This window comes from Rhinopithecus roxellana, chromosome 10, assembly GCF_007565055.1.
Source record: "Rhinopithecus roxellana isolate Shanxi Qingling chromosome 10, ASM756505v1, whole genome shotgun sequence".
NCBI classification, from domain to species: Eukaryota; Metazoa; Chordata; class Mammalia; order Primates; family Cercopithecidae; genus Rhinopithecus; species Rhinopithecus roxellana.
In genome coordinates, this window is record NC_044558.1 from 80,965,486 (window position 1) to 80,988,703 (window position 23,218).

The 23,218-nt window shown below is 54.9% G+C and overlaps 1 protein-coding gene across 1 annotated transcript in view; it reads left to right on the forward strand.

Moving 5' to 3' along the window:
* The first annotated feature begins 1,021 nt into the window (after nucleotides 1-1,021).
* NCOR2 (nuclear receptor corepressor 2) overlaps nucleotides 1,022-23,218 on the forward strand; it is a 240,411-nt gene continuing 218,214 nt past the window's right edge. Inside the window, 1 exon segment of the mRNA XM_030938910.1 lies at nucleotides 1,022-1,315. The gene's annotated coding sequence lies outside the window, so the exon portion shown is untranslated.

The following is a 23,218-nucleotide window of genomic DNA, read 5'->3' on the forward strand; positions in this document are numbered from 1 at the left end:
AGGGGGTAAATGAGGACATTGGGTTGTCAGGGCGGCCAGCGGGGCCAGGTTCCTGCTGGAGCAGAGAGTGTCTGCCTGTGCGTGGGGGAGCGAGCACATGTGTGCCTTCTGTGACTGCATGCTTGTGCAGGCCGGGCATGTGTGGCTCCCAGGGGCACGCTCTGGGAAGTGTGCGTCTGTTTGTGTGTGTGTGTGTGGAGGGGGTGGGGGACACAGGCTCTCGCTGCATTGTCTCTGCATTTGTGTCCCTGAATGTCCCCAAGTGGGAGTTCACTCAACAACACATTCGTGGGTCCCTACTGCGATAGGGCAGTGAACAAAATAGATCTCTGCCCTCAGGAAACTGGCATTCCAGTGTCTGTGCCCTCCGGGGTGCTGTGAACTCGCGTGGGTGTCCCAGTATTTGTCTGTGTGAGATCTGACATCTCAGGTCCATGGTGGGTGGTGAGTCTGCAGTGTGTTCACCCAGGCTGGGTCGGCCCAGCGTGTTCCTGCCTGGAGAGGGCTCTGTGCACTACTGTCTGCTCCCATCCCCAAGTGCCCCACCGTGCTTGCTCCTAAAAGGCCCTGTGTGGGGCCCTCCCTGCGCGCCCCCTCCCCATCCAGCGGCCACTCTAGAGTTATAATTTAATAGGTGAAACGCGATTCCAGTGAGGTAGTGGGGCTGGGGAGGAGGAGGAGGAGGGCCCACGGGCCCGCAGGAGAAGAGGGAGGGGCAGGCTGGGAGGCGCTTCCCCCCTCCTTCCTCCTCCGGGAGCTGCCAAAAAGAAACTCGGCGTCGCGCCCAAGTGTGTGCGTGCGTGTCTGTGTGTGTGGCGGCGTGGGCGCGCGAGTGGGGACGCGCAGGGCCTAGAGGGGCGGCGCGGGCCCTTTAAGGAGCCAGAGGGGGCCGGGCCGGGGCGCGTCGCTGCCGGCGGGGAGCCGGGAGCAGGGAGGCCGAGCCACCGCCTCCCGGGCTCCCGCCCCGCCCCCTCCTCCCCCTCCCGCCGCCGCCGCCGCCGCCGCCACCGCCGCCGCGGCCGCCGGGGAGCGCGGAGCCGCGGGCAGGCCGGGCCGCACCGGAGCCCCGCGTCCGCCCGCGCCCCGCCCGAGCCCTGCGCCCTGCGCCCGCGCCCTGCGCTCCGCGATGCGCGCCAACTTGCGGGCCGGGGACCCAGGGCCGGCGCCCTAGGAGGCGGCGGCGGGAGGATCGCGTCCCGACCCGAGGCCGGGCCTGCTGCGCGCCCCCAGCCCGATCGGCACCGCCACTTGCCTGAGCGCCCCGGCGGCCCGAGCGCGCCCCAAGCCCGGGGGCCACCGCTGCCACCTCCGCGAGGTGAGTTGGGGCCGAGGGTCCCCGCGGAGGGCGGGGGGGAGGCGCGGGGCGCGCTTCCGGGGGATCCGGGGAGGATCAGGCGGCGCACGCGGCTGAGTTGGCGGGGCCCCTGCACTCCCGAGTTGGCGCTCTCGGGGGGTGGCCTGCTGGGGAGCGAGGCGCCCCGCCGACACTGCGACCCGCGTGCTCGGGGGCGCCGGGGAACTTAGGGGAACTCCAGCTCCCCAGCGAGGGGGCGGGAAGGAGGGAAGTGGCGTTGGGGTGGGCGGGGGGCGCGCTGGAAATGCAGAGAGCGGCCCTCCACCGTGTGCGCCGGCTCTGGGTACTTGGGCGCCAAGCGTCCCTTGTCCCCGGTGCAGCCCCGGACCTGGGGGGGGGTGACACTGCGCCTTATTTTCCATCGGGCAGCGTGGGTTTGAAAGCCCTTGGAGATGGCCCCCCTAGCTCCCAGGCCTGGCTGTTGTGGAGGGGCGCATGGGGGTCTCCCACCAGCCGAGGGGGAGAGCCAGCCTTGCCCCTCCTGGGCGTGGGGCCACGGGGCGCTGGGCGGGGTCCCTCGGGAGAGGCGCCCCTGGTCCCCCTCCCCCGCGAGCCGGTGTTCCTGGTGTCTGGGCCTGCCTCCCGTGGCTGGTGACGCCTCATTGGGCCGCCTCCTGGTCCCTCCCCCGGGCTGTGCGGATACTTGGGATGCCACTACTTTGCGAAGTTGGAATTCAGAGCTGATCCCACTTGGGCAGGACTGGGAAGCCCCAGGCCCTTGTGTTGAGGGCAGCTTCCTCATAAGCCTGCGGGGAGTGAGGGCACCCGTGGGGTGCGCCCTCCCCGCCCCAGACACTTGCAGGAGGAGCAAGCCGAGGGTGGGAGGGCACGGCGGGCGGGAGGGAGAGACACGCTCTACCTGGGAGCTGCTGTCGCCCGGGCCCAATTAGCGTGGGGCGCCCGGCGTTATTTTTACATTGTAGGTTTATTTTTTTGGAAGCGAGTGTCCTCCCGCCGCCTGTCGCGCGCTCCGGCTTTCCGAGGGTCTGGTGCAGGCAGCGGGAGCGGATCTGTTCTGTTGGCTCAGCCTCCTCCCTTCCTCCCCCTCCCTTCTCCCCCGTTGGTGAGAACTGGTTTTATTATGATTATTATTATTATTTCCTTTTTGCAGATTTGGAGGAAGGGAAGAGGGGAGGAGGGGAGAAAGGGAGGACCCTGTGGGCTGGGTGGGGGAGTTCTGGGCGCGCTGGGATGTGTTACCGGTGGCCTTGACTTTGCCCCTTTTCGGCCGGGTCTGGGTCCCTGCGGCAGCTTTGATATCAGCGGCTCTCTGTGTACCTCGTGGGTGGCCTCTTTTGGGAGTGCTGAGGAGGGAGGGGCCGAGCCACGGGAGGCAGCAGTGAGGTGGGATGGCCCACTCTGCACCTCAGCTCCTTGGATTTGAATCTGACTTTTGCCACTTTCCTGGCAATGTGTCCCTGGACAGATACTTAACCTCTCTGTGCCTGTCAGGTTTCCCATCTGCAAAATGAGGGTCAAAATGGTACTGAGTTCACAGGGTGGTTGTGAGAGCTGACCATCCGGCCATAAGAATCCCTTGGTACTTGTATGTGTTACTATGACTGCTGTGTCGGTATTATTATTCCTGGGTTATAAGAGTTGGCCTTTAATCCAACGTGCTCTGGAAGCCCTGTGAAAAGGGGCCACCTTACCTTTGCCTGGGGGTGGACACTGGGGAGATCTCGGGGAGGGAGGGGGCCTTTTCCCACCCCCTCTTCTTGTCCGGAGAGGATGGAGAAGGGCAGGTGCCCCCACCCATTGAACAGATGCAAAGACTGAGACAGGCCCAGTAGAGCTGGGGGTGGGGGTGGGGGTGGGGGGTGGAGCCAGCGGTGACTGGCGAGTCGGCAGCGCGGCTGCGAGGGCATCCCAGGCCCTGTCTGGCTTCCCTGAGCCGCCTGCCATGTCCCTGCTTGGAAATTCACTGCTACCACCGCCAGCGGGTGCCGGGGGAATCTGTGGTGCCGGTGCCCAGACATGGGGGCGGGAGCGCAGCGGGCCCCAGCCCTGGCCTCTTCCCACTGAGCTATTTACGCTGCTGGGGATCAATACTATTGATAAATCCATGTAAATGGTAATGTGGCTGTCAGGCCCTGGTGAGGGATGGAGACCCCTCCTGGGGCTGCGCGCTCCCCCTCCCCCTCCCCCTCTCGGATAGGATTTGGTTACGTGGGAAGGATTTATTTGGCATAATCTGTTCTTTTTCCCCAATTAATAATACTCATGCCACCTCCTAAAGATTTCCCAGAGCTCTGCAAACACGAATTTACTGCATGGAAGCCCTGGACTGGGGAGGGCTTGATTGTTCTCCGGGCCTGCGGGTCGGGGGCAGGGGGCGCTGGCAGCGCAGACACCCACCGAGGGAGTTGGAAGGCAGCCCCAGGAGTCCTGGCCCCCAGCGTCTGCCATTCATGCTGGGTGTGGAGGCTGCCTGGCCCAGTTTCCCCCTGGCTGAGAGGGGGCGCATTCATAGTTCTGTGTTCCCAACCCCCGTCTGAGAGTGTAGGTGGAGAAGTTGGTGCTTCACCCTGAGATGGGAGGGGGGGTGGTACCTACGCAGAACCCAGCCGGAGGGTTCTCCTGGGGTCCTGTCTGTAGGAAGGGAGATTTTAAGGCAGAGGAGACAGGCTCTCAGCCCTTCCTCCCGACGCTGTCTGAACTGAAAAGCCCCACAAATGCTGCCTCGGACCGTGGTGGGGGGTTGAGAGATTTTATTTGTGTGTGTGTGTTTTCTCTTCTGTGTTTCCTCTTCAGATCTCAAGCACTAAATAGCAGCCTCCCCAGGTGACACTTCTGAGACTGGGGAACTGCCAGTGGGAGCTGGTAACTCCTGCCCGGGGTGCCCAGGGGAGGGGCAAGGAGGGTCCCAAGCTTGGGCTGCTGCCTGGGGAGAGCCAGGTTTTTTAGGCCCAGACCAAGGGCGACAGAAGGTCTGTGTCCCTAGGTGGGTGCATGGGGTCCCCAGGGAAGTGATGCTTGGGAAAGGCCAGCTGGGCATCTTTTGAGGGAGCTTGGAGCCAGGGAACTGACTTTACAACCCATCTGGCAAACTCTCAGCCTCCATGCTGGAAAAGGCTATGAATCATACACTAGTAATAAGAACCAACACCTACTGTGTGCCAGGAACTGTGCTCTACACAAATCCACTTGTTTACTCTTCATAACCCCTCTATGAGTTGGTGCTTTTATTATCTTATTTTATAGATGGTGAACTTGAGGCACAGAGACGTTAAGTGCCTTGCCCAAGGTCACACAGCGTGAATGTGGAACTACGAATTAAGACCCGGGATTATTCACAGTCATGTTAGTGCAGCAGGAATTTACTGCAGACCTGCTTTGCAGAGCTGCCATAGAGGTTATGAAGAAAGAAATGATGTTTCTTCTTGGAGCAGCACCTACGGATCTTTGTCCCAGGGTGGGCAGGAGACTGAGAACTCATTCTCCCCAGGGTTTGGGGAGAAGGGTAGGGCTTGGCATTTCTTTGAGGTCTCATTTTATCCTAAACATTCATGCAAATTTGGCATTCGCCTTGGCGACACTGCTGTGTTTATTTTGAAATGAAAACATGGTTTTGAATTATTTAGCATGGTGCTCCAGAAAGCTGCAGCAGCAAAGCTCTGTGGCCTGGAGTGCCCGTAGGCCTGGGCGTCACCCTGGGGTACTGTGTAGCCGGAGGGCTTCTGCTCAGCGAGGCCCTGGGGCGGATGGCGGCTTCATTCCCATTTTACAGATGAGGGCACAGGTCCAGGCTCGCCCGAGGTTGCACAGTGGAGGGACCTGTGCTTGTGATGAATGAACTTAGCATCATTGTTATTATCATGTCTATTTTAGAGCAGAGTGAGGCTTTTGAGCCTGGGCACTTCCACACTGCCCTACCCACTTGGCTCCGGCTAGCCTTGATTGAGGAAGGAGCTTTTGGTTTATAAATCTAGAAAGAATTGTCCTAAACAGATACTAGAGGACAATCTGGGAGTGTTTCATCCGCCGTCCCAGGGAGCCGCCGATTTAGCATTGCAAGTTCCAGCTTGGCCATTTACAAGCAGTGGGTCCAGGTGAGTGTCCCTTGCTCTCAGGGTTTAGGGGCCCTCATCTGCAAAATGGGCACATTGCTGGCCACCTGTGCCATAGTGGAGAGCCTTCAGGGGCAAAGGGCATGAATATTGGGTTTGCTGCTCAGCTCTGCAGCTTCAAACTGTGAATGAGTTACTTACCTATTGTGAGCCTTAGTTTGCTCCTCTCTCAAATGGGGATGTTGCTGCTGCTTCTGACTTTATGGTTGTGAGATCAAATGAGCTCCTGTGTGTCGCAGGAGCTGCTGTGTCCATTTTGGCTCATCCTTTGGAGAGCAAAGACTTGCTGTAGAATTTGTTGTGTGAACCCAGGTCCTCACCTACAGGCTGCTCTGATATCACCCATTCCTCCCTCTTAAAAGCTGCTGGGAAGGATCCTCTAATGGACCCGTCTCTTTTCCAGAGCCCCAGGCTTCAGCTTGTTGCCCTCTGGAGATGGTGGCCTCCTCTCCCGTTGCTCGTTGGTGTTTCACGAATGTGCTCAGCTCCCTCCCTGTGCCCTTGAAGGTTGAGGTTTTCCATTAGTCTTTAATCACTTAGTGTCTGTAAGGCACTTGGAGTGCTTCGAGGTCATGGGCAGCCTGGAGAGTGGGCGAAGGCTGTGGGGAGGACTGGGGAGGCCTCCTGGGAGAGGGCTGAGCTTCCCCTCTGCTCCTGGTCGCTGAAAATAGGAGCAGGGTTCGAATCGTGCTTCCATTTATTAAGAACTTGAGTGAAGCCTCTGACCTTGTGGCCTTGGTTTCCTGATTCTTAAAAGGGATGGAAGGAAAATAATGCCAGCCTTAGAGGGTAGCCTGAGACGGGCTGTGTGGGAACTCCTGCGATGATGGAAGATGATGCGGCTGCACTGTCCCGTGCTTTAGCCACTAGGTGTCTGTCACTCGAGAGCACTTGAAAAGTGGGTCCCTGCCACTGAGCAGCTGAACTGGCCATTTTATTTAATTTTAATTTACTTAAATTTAAATAGCCACCTGTGGCTGTGGCTAATGACTACTTAACCCGATGGCAGAGGGTTGGGTGAAGTCATATTCTGTGTTTCAGAGCAGGGCCTGGGCTCTTGGTGTCTGATTCCTTCCCCAATGCCCCACCTGCACCCCAACTTTTTTTGAGGTAGGGTCTTGCTCTGTCACCCAGGCTGGAGTGCAGTGGTACCATCACAGCTCATTGCAACCATGAGCTCCTGGGCTCAAATGAACCTCCCGCCTCAGCCTCCCAAGTAGCTGAGATGACAGGTGTGCACCAACATGCCTGGCTAATTTTAAAATTTTTTATAAAGGTGGGGTCTCTCTATGTTGCCCAGGCTGGTCTTGAACTCCTGGGCTCAAGTGATCCTCCTGCCTCAGCCTCCCAAAGCGCTGGGATTCCAGGCATGAGCCACTGAGACGGCCTGATTTTTTTTCCCTTTTCATACGTGTTTTCTCTGCATGGTGCCATCCTGGAGGGTCTTCCCCTTTCAGCGGTCCTTTTTCCCAAACCTAGCCCGGAGTGCCCTCTGGGTTGGTCCGTTCTCCTCTGCCGTCTGTCCCCTTCCTCTTCCCACATCTCACTGTCCTCCCCGTCTTCCTCTCCCACTAGCCTCTGGGGTAGCGCAGTCCAGTAGAACTTTGCAGTGGTGAGAATGTTCTAGATATGCCAGTACCATAACCAAGAACCATGTGGGGCATTGGGCATTAAAACTGCCCAAAGGTGTTGGGGGAGTCTCCTTCCATTCCAGCCCTCCTGGTTTCTGTTCCCCCAAGGCAGTCACAGCTTGAAGAGAGGCCAGTGCCACAACCGGGGGATGAAATTTTAGTTTTTAATAAATTTGAGTAGCCACTTGTGGCTGGTGGCCACTGACCCTGTTGGGCAGTGTGGCCATAGTGACTCCTACTATATGGAGCTGTCTTCCCACATCCTTCCTTAGCTGTCACTTCTCAAGCGCAGGAGACAGCTCCAGGTCCCTGTGAAGTGTGGGCCATTCTTACCTCCCGGTGCTGAGCTCATGTGGAAAAACCTTTGTGCAGGTTCGTGGGGGCTGACCCAGCCGGACCCAGAGGAATCCTAGGTTAGCAGGGACGATCCCCCGGCCACCCTTGTTGGTGTCTTGTCTGCATAAGCAGGTACCTACAGAAGACACCTATCTGCTTTCTCTAAGTGGGATCATACTTATTTTTTTATGATACAACTTAATACATCATGGACTTCTTTGATTAACATTTTTGGGGATAATGTTGCTTTTTATACTTCTTGGGAAGAATGTAGAAAAACAAAAACTAATGCATTCAAAACTCTGCCAGTTGCTTTGGACTTTATAAAAGCTTATTTTTTAAATGAAAGAAAATGCATTGACTTGTAAAAAAGAAAATTAACACATTGCGTAAAAGTCTCCCTCGGTTCCTGGCCTCCCGGTTTCTGTTCCCCAAGGCAGTCACAGCTTCCAGCGCCTGAGTTTCCTCCGAGATGCTCTCGGCATATGTCGGCCTTAAATGGACTGTATGTGTGCGTTCCCTTTAAAAACAAACACGCAAGTGGTATCACGCCATATATTCAGGTCTGATTTTCGCCGTCATAGTCACATCCTATGTGATAATATGTCTCGGAGCCGACTGTGGAACATAGAAAGCAAGAGTTGGCAAACTATGGCCCTTGGGCCAAATCCGGCCAGCCTGCCACCTGTTTCTAAATGGTGCACAAGCTGAGAATGGTTTCTCCGTTTTTTAATGGTTGAAAAAAATCGAAAGAAGAATAATATTTTATGACATGTGAAATCATATGAAATGCAAATTTTGGTGTCCATAAATAAAGTTTTGTTGGAACGCAGCCACGCTCACTCATTTACATGTTGTCTGTCTGTGGCTGCTTTTGGGTACAACGTTTGCAAAGTTGAGTAGTTGTGACAGAGGCTGGAAGGCCTACAGAGCCTAAAATATTTACTCTCTGGCCCTTTACAGAAGATGTTTGCCGATCCCTAATATACTACCTCACTGTTTTAAACCTCAGTGTAGCCTTGCATGGTTTCCCTGTTGAGGAAACTATGGCTCAGAGAGGGGTGTGAGTTTGAAGGTCATTCCAAGTAGGTCCTAAAAGCCCTCCTTCTAGCTTGGGCTACTGTTCTTGCTGAGTTACGCTGATGCTTATGGTTATAATTTGCTCTTGTAGAATGCAATAGGAAAAGGGGGATGGTTAAGGCAGCAAGCAGTTGGCCTGATTTTTGGCACAATTTTTTGACCTCTTAAATGATGACTGAGACTGTAATGCCTTCTTTAGAGTGGTATATAGTTGCTGTAGCACCTACTCTGTGGCACGGCATCGTTTTCACAATTTTCCAAAGCCGTAATCCATCGTGTTTCCTTCTTTGCTTTGGCTACTAGGAAGTTCAGAGCCAAATTTGCAGCCTGCCTTCCGCAATCACTGGTTTATATTTTGGCTTTATCTACTTCATCCTGATTTTGGATTTGTTTATCTCTCATTTTTTTCCCTTTTCCCCCACCATGCTTTCTGATTTTTATCTTACCTTACACATTCCTGAAAGTGCCTCAGTTCTTGAGGGGCAGAATGGGTCAGGCAGGACCAAAGCAAAAGAAAACACTTTGCAAGATGCTTTCATAGCACCATCCCCTGCACCAACATTCCACAGGAGGAAACCAAAGGCTGGTGCTGTGGAGTGTTTTAACCAAGGTCAGACCCTGGGTGAGAACTGAGCATGGTTTTGGGGTCCGAGTTGGGAAGATGACAGTGAGTGACTTGGATGGTGAAAGACATCCCATTTGAGAGCCCATGGGGGCCTTGAGAACTGCTTGACTTGAGGGAATGCCCTGGAGGTGGGGGGCTCAGCACTATGGTACCCAGAGACCTCAGGAGGCAATATTGCAAGTGCGTCTGAAGCCAAGGGACCTCTGGGCCATACGGTTCCAACCTGGATTTGTGGCTGATGCTTCAGGCCCCCCGCTTTCTCCTGCTGACCTTTCTTTGCATCTGGAAAGGAAGTGGGGGGAAAGGTAAGTCAAAAGGTGGGCTGTTGAAGGTGGAATTGGACCAGACCTGGGTGACAAGTCACCACTGGCTTGCACATGTCTGTGCGTATGTGCCTGCGGGCTGGGCAGCTCCTGGGGGTCAGTCTCTTCTGGGGTCCGGAGGCCCTCTCCGTCTCTTGTCTCTCAGGGTTCACTTGATTTTCCGTGGCCTGTGTTTGCATTTTAGGGCTGATGAGTGGACCTGGAGGGACCCCACAGGTCTGAGTGACCTGGCCTTGGACAATAACAAAGGCTCCATGCAGAGTTCCTCAGTTTGCATAGCGGTGAAATGGGGTGATGAGTGACACGTGGCCTCACAGGCTGTGAAGTGAAAGGCACTCAGGGGTCCGTTGGGGTGCACTTGTCCCTGCAGACCATGTCATGCTCCCCCTCCTTCCTGTCTGTCACTCATGGGCCCACGGCACTGACCCCAGGGTCAGGGAGGTGGACCCAGCAGTCTCCTTGCCATTGCTCAGGGATGTCCCAAAGGGACCTTGGATCCCACCTATGCAAAAGTGGACCATTGACCCCCGTAGCCCCCAGGCCCCTGTTCTGGGCATCCTCCTGGAGTGAGGGACGTGGTCCCAGCCCCCTCTCGATGGCCCACCTGGGACTGCAGTCGCCTCCTGCCTGCTCTCTGGCCGCCGTCTTGTACCCACAGTCCCCTCTCTGCAGGCAGCTCAGTGGAGCCACAGCAGCTAGAGTGACTTGACCTCATCAGCCTGCAGGGCTTCCCTCCATTTCTTGAACAAAAATCAGAATCTTTCTTACCACCAGGGAGGTCTGTACGCCCTCCGCCTGCCCACCTGTGGCCTTCCCTTGGCCCGCTCCCCACAATTCTTTGGTGGGGCTGGGGAAACATCGGGCCAGGTCTGGAGGCGGGGTGGGTGGGGCAGTTGATTTTTCTTTGTGACCCAGGGGATCTGTCTGGGGATGCTCTTAAGTCATTAGGCCCAGAGGCCAGACCCGCAGGGGAGGGCCTCTAAGGACTCTGTTTGTCCTCACACTGAACTCTGGGTACCTGCTGAGACCCTCAGGGAACACGGGCCCCAGTGTGGCCACAGTGTCTCTGTGACCATGGGAACCTGCCTGGTGCCAGCCCTGCTCCTGAGGCTGAAGAGAAGAGCCTGCGGGGTGGGGTGGGGGCAGGATGCAGCTCTAGGCCCCAGGCTGGGCTTTTCCGTAGGCTGGGCCAGGCCTATCAGCATGGGGGCCTGCAGGGGATGTCGCCCTCTGGAGCCTGGCAGGAGTCAGGGGGCCTTTCCAGGGTCCTGGGGGCTTGGCCAGGTCCACAGGGTCAGGATTTGGGAGGAATTCTGTGTGGCGGTGGCTCTTGGGTGATGCCCACTGCTGGGTAAACCAGGGGAGGATGGCAAGCTGGGGAAGTTGGGAGACACTGCTTTAACCTGCCACGCCACCCACCCATGCCATCTGCCACCCTCCTGGATATTTTTTAACCATTTCGCATCCTCTGTCACTATCGTGCCCTGGCCTAGGCTGCTGCATGGTGTTGGACAGTGCCCCTGCCACCTTCCCACCCGTTCACGTCCCTCCCGGAACCTCAGGCTGTGACCTTATTTGGAAACAAGGTCTTTGTGGATGCGTTTAATTAGGAAGAGGTCATCCTGGAGCAGGCTGGGCCCTAAATCCAGTGGCCTGTGTCCTTATAAGAGGACACAAGACACAGAGGAGAAGGCTGTGCGACAGTGGAGGCAGAGACTGGAGCGATGTGGTTGGACGCCAAGAAGTGTCAGGGACTGCTGGGAGGAAAGCTCGGGACAGACGCCCCCCCAGAGCCTCCAGAAGGAGCCACGCCTGCCGACACCTTGATTTTGAACCTCTGGCCTCCCGAACTGTGAGAAAGTAACAGTGGGTTGTTTTAAGTCCCTGGTGTGTGGGGCTTTGTTTATAGCAGTTCTAGAAGCGAACACAGCTCCCATCACAACTGGCTCTTCACTGGTCACCCTGAGACCCATACCCCACGCGGCAGCCAGGGAGAGGCCTGGAAAATCCAGGGCAGGAAAACCCGGGGCAGGACAGTCCCGCTGCTGCTCCGAAAGCCGATTCCCTAACTGGGCCTTGAGGCTCTGCCCTCTGCCCCCGCGTGGCCTGTCCTCTGCAGTCTGCTCCCCTTGCCCACTCTGTTTCGGCCACACTGGCCTCGCTGTTTCTCCTGAAATGCACCAGGCAGCTTCTGCCAGGGGGCCTTTGCACTCGCCCTGCCGGAGCACTCTTTCCCAGTATCCGCAGACCTTGTCTCAGTCCTTTGACATTTTTCTCGAATTTTTTTTTTTTTTTTTCCTGAGACGGAGTCTCGCTCTGTCGCCCAGGCTGGAGTGCAGTGGCCAGATCCCAGCTCACTGCAAGCTCCGCCTCCCGGGTTTTCGCCATTCTCCTGCCTCAGCCTCCCGAGTAGCTCGACTACAGGCGCCCACCACCTCGCCCGGCTAGTTTTTTTGTATTTTTTTAGTAGAGACGGGGTTTCACCGTGTTAGCCAGGATGGTCTTGATCTCCTGACCTCGTGATCCTCCTGTCTCGGTCTCCCAAAGTGCTGGGATTACAGGGTTGAGCCACCACGCCTGGCCTGTTTTTTTTTTTTTTTTTTTTTTTTTGAGACAGAGTCTTGCTCTGTTGCCCAGACTGGAGTGCAGTGGTGTGATCTCCGCACACTGCAACCTCTGCCTCCCGAGTTAAAGCAATTCTCCTGCCTCAGCCTCCTGAGTAACGGGGATTATAGGTGCACACCACCATGCAGGGCTAATTTTTGTATTTTTAGTAGGTGATCCACCTGCCTCGGGTGATCCACCTGCCTTGGCCTCCCAAAGCGCTGGGATTATGGGCGTGAGCCACCGCGCCTGGCCTGATATTTTCACATTGAAAATTGCACCCTCTCCCCTCCCTCCCTCGCTTGTTTCCCATTGTGCCATCTTCTGATGATAGTTTCACACGTTTTCATCTTGCTGTTGTCTGTCATCCCTGCGAGAATGGACGTTCCACAAGGGTGGGGATGTCTGTCTGTCTCCCAGGTTCTAGAGCAGTGCTGGGCACATCGTGCGTGCCTCGTGGATGTGTTGAGTGTTGGGCTGTGGCTGGGCATGTCCTCACCTTGTGCCCTGGTGCCCGTCGGGGGTCCCAGGTCATCCATCCATTCATCCCTGTGCCTAACACCTGTACCCTCCCTGGCCTGTGGCCCCCTTCTGCTCCCGCAGAGCCTCCAGGTCACTGAGTCTGTGGCCATTCCCTCTCTGTCCCTCCCTTGGTGGCTGTGACCACCCCTTGCTAGCACTGCACTTGGCCCCTGAGCTCCATGGGTGAACGTAAGCCCACAGAGAGGCCCAGAGTGGCCAGGGTGTGGAAGAACCAAGTTTTGCCTAATTCAGCGTTCATGCCTCCATTTCGCCATCCATAAAATTGGCATAATCGGATTCCTCGTTTCTCGAGGTTGTCTTGAGCATTTTGTGAGGTCCTACATGAAGGTGCTTATTGCCTGGCGCTGGGAGCACCGAGAAGCCTTCCGTGTGGGCTGGGCTAGCGCTTACTGTTTTCAGTTTGCTGTGTGGGTGTTCCCTTTGCCAATTTTTGGAGGAAGTTGAGGCATCACAACCAGGCGACCCCAGGGACCAGGGAGGGACTTTAAACCCGAGTTCCCATGGATGGGTGGCCCGAGGCGGATCCTTCCTGGCCCTTGCTCCTCTCCCCAAGGAACCAAGTTCTGGGGGGTCCAAACCCACTGCAAGCTTTCTGGGCGGGTTCCCAGGGCCAGCAAGACTTCTCCACTGTTTGGCAAGATAGGAGACCCCGGCGAACTCTGGGAACAGTAGGGCCCTCTGTGTTTCTTCAGCATAGTTCTTTCTGTCACTTTGTGCTCTGTTTCTGCATCTGTAGAATGGGGGTAACTGCAGTTCCCGGTGCGTAGGGGAGTGGACACTTGGGACTGCTATGGCGATGACACCCGTGCATGTACACATCCTGTGGACCTTGTCACCGCTGTGTGTGCCCTGGGGCTTGGTTGGGATGCCCCCGTGCCTGCCACTTGCTCGGGCTCCCTGGGCTTTGTAAGCTGTGCACACACTGGAGGGTATAGTAGAGAGAGCTGCTGCTTCTGCACGTGTCCTGGTGCAGGGGTGCCCCCTGACCCAGCATTGCTGTCTGGTGTCTGAGCAGGGAGGGGCAGAGGTGAGGGTGCTCCAGAGAGGGCCCTGAGCTGGCACGATGCAGGCAGGCTCGCTGGGCACCACCTGGATTAGCTCATCTAAGCTTCACAATCACCTGGTGTGGCCAGAACTGTTAGTTTCCCTGTTTACAAATGGGGACACTGAGGCACAGAGTGGTGATATCATTGGCTTAGGACACACAGCTCCTAAGCTCCTTGCTTGGTGGGCAGCTGTCATGGGCAGGGTCCGTTCTGTGCTTTCATCCCTTTCCCCTGGACTGTGGCCCTCGGGAGTGACCGGGGACAGTCCTGGGTCCACCATGTGCCCAATCCTGGACATCAAAGCCCATGTCTGCCCTGACCCAGCCCATTCCCCTCTGGGTCACCCTCGAAGGCTCCCAGGCTGCGGCCGGCTCTGCCGTGCAGGAAGCTGACCCTGTCTGTCTTGGCTTCTCCCTGCTCGGCTATAAATAGCAGCTGCAGCGGCGGGCAGGAAGCTGCATCTCCCGGCACCTGGGCCCTGGGTGCTGCCCCCTTGCTGCAGCACCTCCCGGAACTGTGCGGCCCTCAGTGGGAACGTGGAAGTGGACGCGTGCTGTGCGTCGGGTGTGTGCTTTCTGATTTGCTGTGTGACCTTCAGGCTCTCGCTGCCCTCTCTGTGTCACAGCCCCTGTCCGTGAGTCCAGGCCGCCTCTGTGCTCGCGGTGCCGTAAGGAGCGCCTTTGGGTGCTTGGAGGTGCGGAGGGCGCAGCATGAGGTTTGACATTGAGAAGGGGGCGCCTGACTTTTGTGTTGGAGAGGGGGGAGCTGAGTGGGAGGGGGCACCGAGGGAGTCTGGGGAGGGAGCTTCCCATAGGAGATATTCCTGTCTGGATGCCCAGCTGGGCGATGGGAGGCTGGAGAGCCATAACGATGTGGAACTGCCTGGAGGGCCCCAGACTGGGAGGTGGGCCATGGGGAGGGCACGGGGCCTCGGACACCCATCCCCACTGCCGGGTTGCTGTGTGACTTTTGGCACAGCGTCTCTGGGACCTGTGAAATGGAAGCGATGCCACCTCGCGGCACCCTCTGGCAGGAAAGAGACGGTAAAAGGGCTTTGAAGCAAGGAGGGCGTTTTGTTGTGGTGCCCTCGGTCGTCTCTAAGCATCTCGAGGGTTCATGTTGCTCATGCCGTTATGTGCTAATGGGGCAGGCTTCGCCCTCTTCCTTTTCGGCCTGCCCCGGGGCTCTGGCTCCTGAGTGGGGGTTTGTGAGAGCGTAGTTACCGGGAGCTGCAGGGGAGGGTGCTGACCATGCCAAGGACATCCTGAGCAGCTTTGGGTGGCCTCTGGTTCCCCAGCTCCCCCACTCCCCGTTTGGAGGGACACCACCTGCACAATAGGGGCACATGCTGCTTGAGCTCTGGGACGTCTCCTCCCGTGGGTGCCCCACAGCAGCTCAGCTGTACCCTGCAAAGCCTTCTGCAACCCGGCATGCAGGGGTGTGAGGAAGCGTAGGTTTCAGCAGTGGGGGGATTTCTTATGGATCTTACTAGAGCATGGGCTGTACAATCGGGCCATTTGTGACTGGTCAGGAAGAAAACGTTGCTCAAAAGTATGGATAAATTCTTTGTTGTTAATCTAGAGAGGTAAGTCTGTAGTGATAGGCCACAGGGCTCTGTCCGATCACGTTTTCATCAGATGCTGGACTCTGCACTGCTGGGGATGTGTATTCACATATAGGTGCTGGCACTGGGCATACTCGCCCATGCTGTGTAGCAGTGGGGAGACTGGACTCTGCACTGCTGGGGATGTGTATTCACATACAGGTGCTGGCACTGGGCATACTCGCCCATGCTGTGTAGCAGTGGGGAGACTGAGGCATGTGGACCCTGGTGGGAGTTCAGGATCTGTGGGGTGGGGCCTTGGGAGTTCCCTAGAGGCCTAAAGATTTTTGTTTTTGAAGCCTGTGTTAAGCGGAGTAATGGTCCCCCGCACGATGTCCTCGTTCCCAGAAGCTGTGAATATATGATTTTATGCCACAAAGGGGATTTCAGGTGGCAGATGGAATTAAGGCTGCTAACCAGCTGACCTTGAGATGGGAGATTATCCTTGATTATCTGCCCAGGCTCGATGTAATCACAATGGTCTTTATAAGAAGGAGGCAGGAGGTCAGAGTCAGAGAGATTGGAAGATGCTGCACTGCTGGCTTTGAGGATGGGGAAGGGGCCATGAGCCAAGGAGTGCAGGCAGCCGCTAGAAGCCATAAAGGGTGATGGACAGGTTCTCCCCTAGAGTCTTCAGACTGGACGCAGCCCTGCCGATACCTTGGTGTTAGCTCTGTTAGATCCGTTTCAGACCTCGGACCTCCAAAACTGTAAGGTAATAAACTTATGCTGGCCGGACACGGTGGCTCACGCCTGTAATCCCAGCACTTTGGGAGGCCGAGGTGGGAGGATCGCTTGAGGCCAGGAGTTCAAGAGCAGCCTGGGCAACACAGTGGGACCCTCCTGTCTCTACAAAAAATACAGAAAACTAGCTGGGTCCCGGCTAGTACTTGTGGTCCCAGCTAATCAGGGGACTGAGATGGGAGGATCACTTGAGCTCTGGAGTCGGAAGCTGCAGTGAGCTGTGATCGTGCCACTGCACTCCAGCCCAGGTGACCAAGTGAGACCCTGTCTCAAGAAACCAAAAAAAAAAAAAAAACCCCAAACCCCCCAAAAACTTGTGCTGTTTTAAGTCACCGAGTTTGTGGTCATTGTCACAGGGGTAGAGGACGCTTGCTGCCCCCACAGAGCCTGTGATTTCCCTGTGAACCAGCAACTGGGAACAGGGCCGTGGGTGATGTGGTCATGGAGACAATGGCTGCTTTCCTACCGTTGGTGACCTTGGAATTAAGTGACCCTCAGTTTCTTGACCTTGACCTGGGGACTGTGGCTGAAGAGCACAGAGTGAAGAGAGAAACCTGCAAACTGTAAAGGGCTGTGCTGGGGAAAAACCAAAGTGCAAAAGAAACACACAGAGAGACATTTGTGCTTTCTTTTTTCTTTTTTCTTCTTTCATGGTTTTTTTCTTTTTTCTTTTCTTTTTTTTTTTTTAGACGGGGTCTTGCAATCTGTTGCCCAAGTTGGAGTCCAGTGGTGCAATCGCAGCTCACTGCAGTCTTGACCTGCTAGGCTCAAGCAATCCTCCCATCTCAGCCTCCTGGGTAGCTGGGACTACAGGCATATGTCACCACTGCTCGGCTGGGCTAATTGTTTTGATTTTTAGTAAAGATGAGGTGTCGTTATGTTTCCCGGGCTGGTCTTGAACTCCTGAGCTCAGGAGATCCTCCTGCCTTGGCCTCCCAGAGTGCTGTGGTTACAGGTGTGAGCCACTGCACCCAGCCCCTTTTTTCTTTTTCTTTTTTTTAATCCCTTAAATCCAATTGGGGTACCTGGTCCCAATGGTTGACCAGAAAAAAAAATGTGTCCCCAGCATGTCCCATGACAAACCACAGTTGATTTCTCCCGGCTGGGTCTCCCATGTGGGCTCCTGGAGCCGCGGCCTTTCCCAAGGGGCAGGTGTTCCGGATTCTCAGAACGGCAGGGCACATGCTGCTGCCTTCCAGCTTATTAAAAAGAGGAAGAAAACGGCCTGCGCCTCCTGCCCCCAGGCCTCTGGGCCTGCATGCAGAAACCTGAAGCCTGCAATTAAGTGAAACTGGATCCTTAGTGGGGAGAGGTTCTCCTGGGCTGCTGGAAGAGACTCCAGGTTCCAGGCCCTGAGGAGGACTGCCGGCTTGTCACAGACTGTGTGGGGTCTTGGGGGCAAAGAGGCGGCCAGGGAAGAGAGGAGAGAGGGAGACCAGGCCAGTCGAGCCTTAGCCCAGGATGCCAAACTTGGGGCTGTAAGCTAAGGTGGCTTTTTGTTAAAAGAGAAAAAAATGACAGGTGATTTTCAAATCATGGGAGTCGCCTTGCTGGAGGCCACCGCCTCTCACTGGGGTCTGGGCTTTTCCAGGAGCCTCTGTGTATCGCTGCATGGCCTGGGAACCTGCCTTGTCTGTGGACACATGGATCTGTGCATGCTGCTCTCCTGTTTGCTACTGGGGGAGCCGTATGACTGCTAGTTTTGTAGGTCAAAAGTAGTCGAGTATTGACAGCTTTGTATATAATTTGGCGCAGCAGTTTTCTCGGCTAGATGAGCGGCAGACCTGTGTGGTTCCAGACACTGTTCTCACGCAGCTTATCACATGACTCTGCCTCAGTTTCCTAATATGTGAAATGAGGACCTAAGTAGTCCTCACCTTGTAGGATTGTTTTGAGAATTAGAAGGGTAATAGACACAGCATCCAGAACTGTGGCATTAGCTATCATTATTTTTATCTGTATGATTACAGGTTTTCACCATGTGCTGGTGCAGTTGGATCCAGTTGGCTAATTTGAACTTCTTGTAGTATTTTGTCATGGGGATGTGACATGTGCTTGGTGTGTTTCTTGGGGAAAGCTACTTGGGTTGATCAGGTGCTTGCTGTGGGAAGGGGCTGCCGGGGACTTTCTAGGGAGCACCTCTGGGTGCCCGGGTGCTGTGGTGAGTGGATTTGCCAGCTCCGGGCTTCTCCTGGTGATGCCAGGGGTGCTTCATGGGGGCTTTGCTGGGTCAGCCCTCTCTCCATTGAGGTGTGGGTCCCCCCTGCCAGGTCCTAGTGGAGCCACCCAGGGCCAGGCTGGGCATGTGGTTTGGCAGCTAGCTGCTTTACATAAAAGACTGTTTTTGGTTTTTAGAAGCAGAACAAATATGTTCTCTATAAGCTGGAAAATTAAGGAACGAAAAGCTTGCACATAAAAAAATACAACCACGTTCCTACCCCCCAGAGACAGACTGCCAGCCTCCTGGCCAGTGTAGATTTTGATGAAAAGGAACAGAGCTGTCCTCGCCCTGTTCACTGTCCTCCCCCTGTTGAGCGTCCTCCCCCGTTCATCGTCTTCCCCCTGCCAGTGGCTGTAGGGGGAAGGGGCTATGAAATATACAGATTTCGGAGCCCCCACTCTAGACCCAGTAGGTTAGACTCCTGAAGGATGGGGCAGGTATTTGGCAGCTGGGGTGGGGCTGTGAGTCAGTGGGACCTGGGTTCAGGTCTCGCCTCTGCCTTCCTTCCATTAGGTGGGGCAGGAAGCCTTACCTCTCTGAGCCCTGTGACCTTGTCTTCTTGAATGTGTCCTGCAGGGAGGCCCTGCACACAGTAGGTGCCCAACTGACCCTCTCATGCATTTGGTAAGGACGGCAGGGTTCTCAGCCTGGGCACTGTTCAAGTTTTGGGGGGCTGGGTCATTCTCTGTTGCAGGGGCTGCTCTGGGTGCTGCAGAATGCTTAGCAACACCCCTGCCTCCACCTATCAGACCCCAGTGGCACCTCAGCCCCCTTTGCTATAGCCAGAAATGCCCCCAGACTTTGCCTACTGTCCCTCTGGGAGTCACAGTCCCTCCCGCCAGACCCCTGTGATACAGGATCTTAGAGAGGGACCTTGGGAGGGGAGAAAGGTCCCGTGAAGGTGTTTTCCTCGGCGCCTGTGCCCAGCGTGTAGATTTTGTTCACTCACATACTTCCCATAAGTACCTAGTGCGTACTTCCCCTAGGCAGGCATGACTCTGCCCATCCACCCCTGCCTTCCCAGTGGGATAGGGTGATGACTTCAGGCCCCGTTCCTGCCGCCCTCTCTCCCTCTGTGAAATGGGATAAGGTTATCTTGAGGGGTTGCTGGTGATCCGGCGAGGAGCTCTGTCACCTTCGGGTGGGCTGTTTTCTTTCTGGGCCTCGGTTTCCCCAGCTGGAGAAGGGTGTTCATAATAGCATTTACCTTCTGGGTTGCAGTGGGGAGTCAGGAGTCACTGTGGCTGTGATGGTGAGCCCATGATGTGTGCCCACTTCTGTCCTGGGGCTCCCTCAGCCTGCTGTGCCCCAGCGCTGGGGCAGAAGCCCTTGGCACCTTCTCTGTGCCTGGCCTCGCGGGTGGGGTCTCTACTCTGGGGGCTCAGTTGCCTTCCTCCCCAGGCCCCCAAGGAGCCAGCTCAGCAGACATCACTAAGGGGATTAAGTGGGTTCATTTGATCCCGAACATGAACCTGAGCAGGCGGCTTATCTCCTCAAAAGCCAGGCGGGCAGTGGGTCACCCAGCCAAGCGGGCAGTGTGGGATTTTCTCCTCCAGCCACGGCCCTGCCCCTCCCACCGCCACCCCCTCAGCTGCATGCTGCCCGTCTCAGTGCCTGCACATGCCGCGTGAATTCATCTGATCCTCTCAGTGATCTCGTGATCCAGCAGCTGTCGTCATTGCCAGGCAAGCAACGAAGGCTCAGAGAGGTTAGCTCCCTGGCTCAGCGCCACACCGCATCCCAACCACCCCGACAATATTTACCCCATAGACTTGGAAAATCCCCTCTACTCCTGGGCACTGAAATTCCTCCTTAATACAGACTCAGCTCAGAATTAACAACAGCAAAAATCTGTGTGGTGTCCCAACCGTCGGGTAAGGGGAAACGAGAGGGAGGAGTGGCTGGCTCCCACTCAGAATGAGTAAGCGTGGATTCGTGAGAAAGCAGATCAGAGCCCTGCGGTGCTGGAGGGAGAGGAGAGTGACATTTAAGAAACAGCTAGTATTTGGACTGGTTCTGGCAGGTTTTTTTGAATGGCCAGGTCTTTGAAAATTGTGTAGGGAGGGTGACTTTTATGGAGTGGGACTGTCCCAAAGGCCATGAGCCAGTCATGGGGCAGCCAGAAACATCCCTGGGGTAGGGACCCTGCCATGGAGACCCCCCCCGCCCACCCTAACAGCACAGAAAAAAAATATCAGGAACAGTAAAGATAATATGCTGTTATTGTGAGATGGAATAATAATAATAAACAGTAACTATGTTTGGGGGGTAACAGCATTACCATCCAGACCCTCTGTTTTCATATCAATAATAATGACAAAAAGAAAAGAATGGCAGACCAGGCACCATGATGGACCCCCCACCCTGTCACCGTCTGGCTTGGATGACTACAGTAGCCTCTTCCGGGTCCCCAGTCCACTCTGGTCCCACTTGTCTGGTCTCTGAGTTGCAGCCAGAGGGATCCCGTCAGAAGGACCATGAGACTCTTAAGCCTCTGGCCCCACGCTCTCCATTCTCTTCCCACTGCTCTGAGAATAAATTCAGAGGCTGCCTGGGAGCTCCTCAGCCCTCACTGACTGCATCTGCCTCTGGGCCTTCGTGTTTGTTGTTCCACCCACCTGGAATGCTGTTTCCTGCATATCGACACAGCTGGCTTCTTGCTGCCATTCAGGTCTCAGCTCGGTGCACATTTAGGAGGCCTGATGTGATGTGGAGGGGAATTAGAGCGGAGGAGAGGTCCCACAGGAGGGGACCTGCCTGGCCACCCCAGGCCCCTCTCTCCCGCCAGCTGGCTCCTTCACCAGATTCCACATCATCATAGTTCTTACGGTTATTTTATAACCTTACAAATTTTAGAATTAAATCTCATTCTATATGTGTATTTATATATATGTTGTTATATATGTATATGTATTCTTTATAACACACTTTTCTCATATAAAAATATATGATTGGTCTCTCCACACAATGGAATATTATTCAGCCATGAAAAGGAATGAAGTACGGATGCATGCTACACTGTGGGCGAACCTTGAAACCATGATGCTGAGTGAAGGAAGCCAGACACACAAGGCCACATAGTGTACGATTCCACCTTCATGAAATGCCCAGAACAGGCAAACCCATAGAGACGGAAAGCAGATTGATGGTTGCCAGAGGCTGGAAGGAGGGGACCTGGGGAGAACCTACTCCATGTTGATGGGGTCTCCTTTTAGGGTGATAAAAATGTTTTGGAATTAGATAGAGGTGATGGTTGCACAGCACTGGGAATGTCCTAAATGTCAGAGCTGCCTACTTTATAGTGGTTAATTTTATGTTATGTGAATTTCATCTCCATTTGAAAAATGTGGGAACTGAAAAAGATGGACTAGTCTCCCCTTAATCTTGGGGGATATATTCTAAGACCCCCAGTGGATGCCTGAAGCTGCAGACAGTATGGAACCCTATATACACTCCATCTTTTCCTACACGTATAGACCTGTAACAAGGTTTTCTTTACAAATTAGGCATAGTGAAAGATTAATAACCATAACTAATAATAAAATAGGAAAGGCCAGGTGTGGTGGCTCATGCCTGTAACCCCAGCACTTTGGGAGACCAAGGTGGGTGGATCGCTTGAGGCCAGGAGTTCGAGACCAGCCTGGCCAACATGGTGAAACTCCATCTCTACTAAAAATACAACAAAATTGTATTTTTTTTGTATGGTGGCGGTTGCCTGTAATCCCAGCTACTCAGGAGTCTGAGGCAGGAGAATCACTTGAACCTGGGAGAGGGAGGTTGCAGTGAGCCGAGATCATGCCATTGCACTCCAGCCTGGGCAACAGAGCGAGACTCTGTCTCAAAAAAAAAAATAATAATAAAATAAGAATAATAAAATAAAATACAAAGACAATGTTAACAGTATGCTAGCATCACTACTCTTGTGCTTTGGGGCCATTGTTCGGTCAGATAAGGGCTATGTGAATACAAGCACTGCTGTAGCATCACAGTTGATCTGATTCCTGGGACGGACACTCACTGACAGGACCGTCTGCAGAGTGGATCCTCCTGGGCAGAGGGAGGGGTCACATCCTGGGCCGGACAAGATGTGCCGGTGCAAGATCTCATCATGCTACTTAGAACAGCATGCAATTTACAACTTAGGAATAGGCTGGGCGGGGTGGCTCATGCCTGTAACCCCAGCACTTTGGGAGGCCAAGGTGGGTGGATCGCTTGAGGCCAGGAGTTTGAGACCAACCTGGCCAACATGGTGAAACCCTGACTATACTAAAAATAAAAAAATTAGCTGGGCATGGTGGCAGATGCCTATAATCCCAGATACTCAGGAGGCTGAGGCAGGAAAATCACTTGAACCTAGGAGGTGGAGGCGGAGGCTGCAGTGAGCCAAGATTGCACCACTGCATTCCAGCCTATACAACAGAGCAAGAAAAAAAAAACAACAACAAAACAAACAAAACCCAGAAACGTATGAGTTGTTTACTTGTGGAATTTTCCATTTAATGTTTTCAGACCACCATACTGAAACTTCGGAAAGCTCCCGCGGCTAAGCAGGGACTGCTGTACATATTTATTAAGCCCTTACTGTATGCTGGGCATTCACTGTTACTGTAGGCAGGCATTTGCTCACTGAGCCTCTGAGTCAGCCCTGTGAGCTGAGTTTCTATTTTACAGGCGAGGAAACAGGTTCAGAAGGGTTAAGTCACATGCTCAGGGCCACAGAGCTAGAAAGCAGCACAGCTGGGTTTTGAACCCGGGTCTCAGACCCTATCCTGAGATCACAAGACCTGCGCTCTGTGGCCTTGCTGCAGGCTGAGCCCTACCAGGGAGCAGAAACAGCTTATGCCTGGGATGGGTCTCTCCTGCCTCTCTGTATTGTCCCTACGCATACCCCTAAACTGCTGCCCTTGGTAGTGTGTGGCTTTGCATGTGTCCTGGATGACACGGAGACTCTGGGGTGGGGCCAGTTCACAGCTCTGCCTGTGTGCATGGAACTTGGCTCATCTACTGGGTCCAGAGAGGGTCCCCAGGCCGAAAGGCT